The following is an 8621-nucleotide window of genomic DNA, read 5'->3' as shown; positions in this document are numbered from 1 at the left end:
GAACTGGAAATATCAGAGACTTCGGGAGACAACGGGAGATGGTCTGTTCCTGTTGGAGGCTTGACAATGACTGAGGTTGTGGTGAGTGTTTTTATGCAGGGGTTGATGAGGCTTACTGATTGTGAACAGGTGCAGGTGATCAGTATTCTGGGGAGAGTGATCGTTGTGTGGTGAAGGATGTTGTGTTTGATTGGCTCCTGACATTACCCCCCCCCCCCCCCCTCCAGAGTCCGCGCCAGCGGACCTTGGACCCCGACGCCGTGGTGGTCTACCTCTGGGCCATGGTGCAGGTTTGTCAGGATGTTGAGCGTGAAATTCGAGGAGCAGATTGGGATCAAGGACGTCGTTCCGGGGTATCCAACATCTTTCCTCTGGTCCATACCCCTCCCAATCTATCAGATACTCGAGCTGACCACCTCGACGTCAGGAGTCCAATATCTCCTTTATCAAATAAATGGGCTCTGGTTCAATAGGCGGTATCAGGGGGTTATCTTCAGGAACCGGTTCTGTGGCTGAGTTGGGTACAGGTGGGTGATGAGGTTTCAGGAGGGAGACGTGAAACGTGGGATGGATCCGATGTTCTGGGGGTAGACGAAGTTGATAGGTGACTGGGTTGACTTGTCTTACGATGGGGAATGGTCCGATGTATTTGGGGTTGAGTTTTCGGCAAGGTTGGCGTAGACGGATGTCTCTTCTGGAGAGCCAGACTAACTGTCCGGGTTGGTACTCAGGGGTTTGACGGCGACGAGCATCAGCGAAATGTCGTTGGCGGTTCACCGCTTGCTGAAGGTGATGATGGGTTTGGTTCCACACTTCTTCGCTCTCTTGAAACCACTTGTTTACTGCTGTGACTTCTGATGGTTCGCCGGACCATGGAAACAATGGGGGTTGATAACCCAGCACACACTGGAAAGGAGTTAATTGCGTGGATGACTGTCTGAGGGAGTTTTGTGCGTACTCTGCCCAAATTAGATGTTCTGGTTGGAGTGGCAGAAGGTACGCAGGAATCGTCCTACATCTTGGATCTTTCGTTCGGTTTGGCCATTTGTTTGTGGATGATACCCTGATGATAAGCTTACAGTCATGTTCATAAGATTGAAGAATGTTCGCCAAACTCGGGAGATGAATAGGGGTCCTCTGTCGGACACGATGTCCTCTGGGATACCGAAGTTTCGAAAAACATGTTCCATCAGAAGTTCAGCAGTGACAAAAGCCGTAGGGAGACCCTTCAGGGGAATAAGTCTGCATGCCTTGGAGAACCGATGGATGGCCACGAGGATACATGTGTTGCCGTCAGATGTGGGAAGATCCGTGACGAAATCCACCCCAATGTGGGACCAGGGTCTATGTGGGACAGGAAGTGGTACTAGTTTACCTGCAGGGAGATTCCTGGGAACTTTGGACATGGCGCAGGGAATACAACCCTGTGTGAATGTTGTGATGTCCTGCTGCATGTTGGGCCACCAATACTTGAGTTGGAGAGTTGATGAAGTTTTGCTTATTCCGGGATGACCTGTGCCTACAGAGGAGTGAGCTGATGCAATGAGAGAGTTGCAGAAATCCTCAGGTACGTAAATCTTCCTGGGGGGACATCCTGGGATTCTGGGCTGTTGTCGTGACAATTCCAATAACTGCTTGTTGATTTCCCACTGGATGGGGTTGACGAACAACTTCTCGGGCAGAATGGGTTCAGGTTCCTCCATCGGAGTTTCTGGGGCATGGATGCGAGAGAGAGCATCTGCTCTAGTATTCTTGGAGCCTGGGCGGTAGGAGATTCTGAAATGGAAACGGGTGAAGAATAGTGCCCATCGGGCCTGACGTGGATTGAGTCTTTTAGCAGCTCTCAAGTACTGGAGGTTCTTGTGATCGGCAAGTACTAAGAATGGATGTTTTTCCCCCTCCAACCAATGCCTCCATTCCTCTAAGGCAAGTTTCACAGCCAAAAGCTCCCGATTTCCAATGTCGTAGTTGAGTTCTGCTGTAGATAACTTCTTAGAAAAGAACGCGCAAGGTATGGTCTTGGAGGATAGGTCAGAGCATTGTGACAGAATCCCACCTACCCCGGTAGTGGAGGCACAACTTCTCACAAGAATATCATCGAAATATACCAACACAAACTTTCCCAGGAAGTCTCGGAGTACCTCGTCCATGAAGCTCTGGAACACGGAAGGAGCGTTTACCAACCCAGGATTTCGAAGAACAAGGAACCAGACAGGATTTCGGAGAACAAGGATCCAGAAAGGATTTCGGAGAACAAGGATACAGACAGGATTTCGAAGAACAAGGATCCAGACAGGATTTCGGAGAACAAGGATCCAGACAGGATTTCGAAGAACAAGGATCCAGACAGAATTTCGGAGAACAAGGATCCAGACAGGCAGAGGTTAGTAATTCACAGGTGAGTATACGTTACTTGGCTGGCACTGGAAATATCAGAGACTTCGGGAGACAACGGGAGATGGTCTGTTCCTGTTGGAGGCTTGACAATGACTGAGGTTGTGGTGAGTGTTTTTATGCAGGGGTTGATGAGGCTTACTGATTGTGAACAGGTGCAGGTGATCAGTTTTCTGGGGAGAGTGATCGTTGTGTGGTTAAGGATGTTGTGTTTGATTGGCTCCTGACAGATACAAGTAATTTAATATTTTTATGTAATTTTATATTTTTTTGTGTGTTATATTTTATCTTAAAATATAGGCTATTTAAAATAATTTTATCTTTAAAATGTGCAGATGCAAATTATGATCAATATGACAATATACATTTCATGAACTGCCAGTTTAGTTTTCATATTTCATGGACTTTTAGTTTTTCTTGTCATTCTTTCCTGTTGCCTTTTCCCGCCACTAGTTTGTTACCATGGATACTAATTTAATCATCACAACTGTTGTGTTTGAGTTGGTTATCATTGTATAGTTCCAGTGTTTCCTCATTGTCTGTTATTAGACATGCTTTGTGAATTATCTGAGTTTTTTTCTTTATTAAATATATTCGAATTGGAACCTTTTTAACTGTGAGGATAAGAAAGATACACATAAAATAAACAGTGCTTTATAATATTCAGGCAGGCTTCGGTATCGGTGTAATTAACACTAGCAGTATTTAAAGTCTGTAAATGTTGTTTATATGTCTGTGGGGTGTTTTTAATATGCTTTAAGACAAACCATGTGTAAATTCATAAGTCGACAGCATTGCTGAGTATTTTCTCCTTAAAACTGCAGTTAACCAAAGACAGTCTCGTTTGAAATCTCTACATTCAAGCTATTCTAAGACATGAAGACTTTTTTTTCAAAGAAAAAACTTTAAATATTCTTAAAGTACTGTTATAATAAAATGTGGAACCTTACAATTTGTAAAAGCAGGCTATCTTTATATCTGTCTAGTAACGGTATATTGTGCAACACTAGTGTAGAGTGAAGGTGTTGTTGTTGATTTCAATGATTAAACAAGTTTAGACACTTCACTCTCTCCTGTTGCATCGACTGTGTTTCATTACCAGGTTGTGGTGTTGCAATCCTTCTCTCCCTTTGAGTCTCAGGAGAGTAAAAGTCCCAGTCATTAATGATTTATGTTTCTCATATAATCAATGCGTTTCAATACTACAATAATCAGTGTCTCCACAACTTGGACTGTGTTGAGAAGGGCCAGTATTTTCCATAATTGTTTTCTGATTTGATGACGATGTGATTGACAGTTTAGTTTTGGTCCGCCCAGAAGAAGGACGATATTCTAGTTCTATAATCTGTCAACAGCTCGCTGTAGAGTTTCCTTTATCTTGTGTGTGTTCAAGAGAAGTATTTGTGTTTGTTATTGTCACGGAATGGGTAGATTAAGGTGCGAGGACTCAAGTGCAGAAACAATGGGTAAATATTTATTAAGTAACAAACAAACACAAACTACAAACAAAACTCCCTCATGGGGGGAAATGAGAACGATAACAGGCAGGATCAGGAAACAGAAGGAACATGGACAACGAAGCAGCACAGTACTGCAAACACAGGGAGACTAAATAGGGAAACAAACATAAGAGGGTAACGAGGCAAGGGGAAAATAATCAATAATGATATAACAAGATCATGAGATAAATGAGATCAGGAGAGCACATGGCACAAGGAAATACATGACAAGCCATGTGCTCACAACAGACCAGACTAAACAAACACATGACGAACCGGGAGTGTCACAGCTCTGTCACTAAACCAATATATAAACCAGACAGAAGTGACAGAACCCTGACGCCACCTGTCGTCCCTAAAGAGGGACACCAAAAACAATACAGGAACATGAAAATACACGACCGAAAAACAACAACAGACAAGAAAAGCAGATCAGAACACAGAAACCAAGAGGGGAGGGAGCCAAAACAGAACCAGCATGACCGTCCATAAAGTCCTTAGCAGAGACCAGGAAGGGACGGGAGGGTTGAGCCAGGGATGCTCAGGCGGGTCTGGATTCCTGGCTGAGGACCCGGCTGGTGCCAAATCATGTAAATGCCTGGCACTGTTGTATTGCTGGGTTAGAATAAACCTTTGAGAATTGAGAACTGTCTGGTGTTCATGATGACCAGGACTTAGACATAACAGAGTAATTAGATGGTGAAGAGGATTTACTTATTGTAAAGTTAACGAAAGTTCTCATGTGGATTGTAATGTTTAGAGCAGATGTCTTAACAAATGTCAGTAGACCGGGAAGATTTTAAAACGAGCCGTTCATTCATAAATCCGCATTCACCTAGTTATACTACGCACTGAAAGTATGTACTCTTTTTGTGAATAAAAAGTACATACTTTTGAGTGTGAGGAAAAAGAGTAGGCAAGCTTTGGGACGTACTACTTCGTCATCTTTAACGGACAGATCTGTCGCATGTTCCTGTCACCGTGTCAATCCTCTTGTCACAGTTAAAATACTCCATTCAATCTAATTTAATTTCCTAGCGTTTCGGAGAGAGATGTTGTCGCACGTTGATCTGCCAGTCGTGGGTCTTTCATGCGGATCACATTTCATGTGATGTGTCGAAATGTTGGGACCATCTCAGTTAATATGCTTATTGACAAAATCTCTCCCAGCTTTAAATAGCAGTGGCTAACATTTCTTTTTAGTCTACAGAAATGGTTACCCCCCGGGTACAATTATCATTTCTGCAGCTATAATTTCTGCACTCCAAAAGGCCAATCACACCTGGACCACACAAGCTTTGAGACGTCGTCCAGAATCGCACTGACAGAAGTTTGCGAAATGAAGGAATGGGTGAAAAAGCTTGGAGAGTCATCAGGAGTGAGCTGGAGAGTTGCAGTGACAAAACCAATTGGACGTGTTGTGTTTGCTATCACAAAGCTTTGGGTGTCTACAATGTTTATTTCCACTAGATGGCGCTTGTGTACTTCAACACTCATTTTTTCAGCAACTTTTAATCAGTTTAATCTGTACATTTTTATATTTCAACTATTTTATAATGCTTGTTGTGATTTATATACTCAACTGTTGTATATTTGAGCAATAATTATTCTTTCTAAGAGTTTTTTTGGTACATTTTATTTTGTTCCCATCGTGTCTTTGTATGTCACTTCCTGTTCTTGCCACGCAACAATGAGTCAGAGCTGCGGTCGGAGTTTTACAATTCTGCTGATCATATAAAACGATGTAATCATTGCAAAGTTTAAAGTATTTATTTTTATGATCATAAGTCATGCAATCAAGAAGCTTCAAGATGTAACCCCCTCTCTTAGCTCACAAGCAGGCAAAAGTGGTATGTATTTTCTGTTTATGTACGAGTTTAAAGTCATGTGTTTTCCATGTAACTGACAGTATGACATGTTTTTGTTGTATATTCATCCTTTTAGTTCTACGGTGTTGATGTTGATGTCTGAGTCCAGAGAGCATTAAACATCAGTTAAAAGAACCTCAGCCTTCGTGTTGTGACTAAGAGCGGTACACGTGTTATTGATCCGATCTCACCATAATTGTGTTCGTCTGGGGTTAGATGGAGACTAAAAAAGCTGAGATAGATTAAATCCTGTGGGAAAATCTTCAATGTCATCAATGAGATACCTACCTGCAAATCTAAATAATACAATCTAAAACAATAATAAATAAAAACACATTTTACAATAATGTTTCATTAGTTAACATTGGTTAACTACACTGGTTAAAATGAACTAGTAATGAACATTTCTTTTGCAGCATTATTAATCTTTGTTAATGTTCATTTTTAACATTCACTAATACATTATTAAAATCAAATATTGTATTTGTTAACGCACTTAATTAGTTAATGCACTGTAAAGTAACATGAACAAACAATGAACAGATGGATTTGTATTAACTAATATTAACAATACAGTACCAAATATATTGTATTGCTCATGGTTAGTTCATGTTAGTTATTAATACAATAACTAATGTTAACAAATGAAACCTTATTGTAAAAGTTATGACAATATTTTTGAAAACATTCTCAATTTACAGCATTTTCTCAGAGCAGATCCTGTCTGTTATTGGACTCCTTGTGCATACAGAAATCTTAGTGGATTATTACAGTTAAGGGCAAAATGAAAATTTGGAAATGTAAACTAATATTTCCTATTGGCAAACTAATGCAAATAAATATCTAAATGACAATCTAACATGCCTAAGACTTTTGCATAGGTCTGTATATTTAAACATTCATATTCTGTCTATATCTATCCATAGGCTCATTATAGGTGCCAACACCATGTTTGTGTCCGATCAGGCACAGCTAATCATAGACGGCTCCCAAAAAATACTTGCTGTGAGGCTAAAATGGTTTGCACTCTGGTAAAGACTGTAGACAAAAGGGGAGGATCTAGCCGGTGGGTTAGCAAAGTGAAAACGAAATTAAAACATTGTTTTGCTTTTGTCAGTTACTGTCACGGTAGACACATTCTCTGTTCCTTCTCGTCTCGTGTTTATGTTGTGGTTTGAATGCACGTGTGTAGTGGGCGTGAGTGTATGACATCACCTGATCCACTTCAGCTGATCCTCATTCACTTCACCAGCTGCAGTCAATCTCACCACCCTACTTATACTTACCGCTGTTCTATCATCCTTGTCAGATCGTTGTTTGATGTCGTTCGTGTTGGTGTTCCGGTGTCCAGTTCCTGCCTTGTGTTCCAGTTCCTGTTCTTCGTCTTCGTCACTGGGTTTCGTCTGCTGTTTCACCGTCACCGCACCATCATCTCTTCACCATCGGATCCTGATCACCGAAGTCCCTGTGTCACCCGTTCTACATCAGCCTGTACTGCTTCATCATCATTTAGAATAAATATTCTGTTTACTTGCATTTGCTTCCCGTCTTTCGTTACAATATGACAGAACGATCTGACCTGGAAAGGGAAGCAGCGAGTGCATCGCAGAGATCGATGGAAGAATTCATTCACCATAGCATCAGGAGGATGGATTCGCAGCAGCGAGAGATCGGCGACAAGGGCCGCGCATTACAGGCCTTGGTGACACAGGTGTCCGAGCTCACCCAGCAGATCCAACGCCTACAGGGTCCCACTGCGCCGCCCACACCGACCGTTCCTCCCACACCACCAGAAAGACCCTCCCAGTCAGAGCCCCGTCTTCCAGTGCCAGAACATTATGCCGGTGAGCCCACCTTTTGCAGAGCGTTTTTGACCCGTTGTACTATGCATTTCGCTTTACAGCCCCGCACGTTCGACACGGAACAGGCGAAGGTGGCGTTCGTCCTCACCCTGCTGACTGGGAAGGCTGCGCTTTGGGGAACGGCGGTGTGGGAGAACCAACACCCATGCTGCGCCTCGTTCCAGACCCTCGCCGCCGAGATGAGGAAAGTTTTTGACAGGGCTGTCTCTGGGAGAGAGGCAGCCCGAAGACTGGCGGAACTGCAACAGGGAGAGAGATCGGTTTCCGACTACTCTATTGAATTTCGGACCCTGGCGGTGGAGTGCGGCTGGAACGAGGAGGCGCAGTGGGATATGTTCCTGCATGGGCTGGCTGACCACGTCCAGAGGGAGATCTACGCCCTGGATCTACCCACCACTCTCAACGGGTTGGTCGACTTGGCTCTGCGGGTGGACGCTCGGCTGTCTAGGGTCGAGCGCCGAGTCCCGTCCACCCGTACCTTCGCAGGGACCGACCCTCCACGATCCAGCGGTAGGGATGTGGTCAGCCCCGTCTACGATCCCGAGCCCATGCAGGTGGGTCGAGCTCGGCTTTCCCGGGAGGAGAGGGAGAGGCGGAGATCCCAGGGCCTTTGCCTGTATTGTGGAGGAGCGGGACATTACGCATACAACTGTCCGGTAAAAGGCCAAGCTCGATAGTAAAACTGAGGCTACTATCGGGTGGGATCTCCGCTAGGAAGACCTCATCATCGACTACATCTACCTCCACACTCCTTCCGGTAGGACTAAGGTGGTCAGTCCAACAGCACGACTGCCATGCACTTCTGGACTCTGGGGCTGAAGGTAATTTTATGGACCACAGTTTTGCACAGAAGATTCAGATTCCCCTCAGACCCCTCACTCACAGAATTGCCGTTCACGCACTCAACGGACAAGAACTCCCCACCATTTCCCTTTGCACTGAAGACATTACCCTCACCACTTCCGGCAACCATTCTGAGACTATTTCATTCTTCATCA

This window comes from Siphateles boraxobius, unplaced genomic scaffold (genome assembly GCF_051911475.1).
Source record: "Siphateles boraxobius isolate OS27281-9 unplaced genomic scaffold, OSU_SipBor_1 48, whole genome shotgun sequence".
Lineage (NCBI taxonomy): Eukaryota > Metazoa > Chordata > Actinopteri > Cypriniformes > Leuciscidae > Siphateles > Siphateles boraxobius.
The sequence above is the reverse complement of the archived record's forward strand: the minus strand, read 5'-3'. Positions refer to the sequence as shown.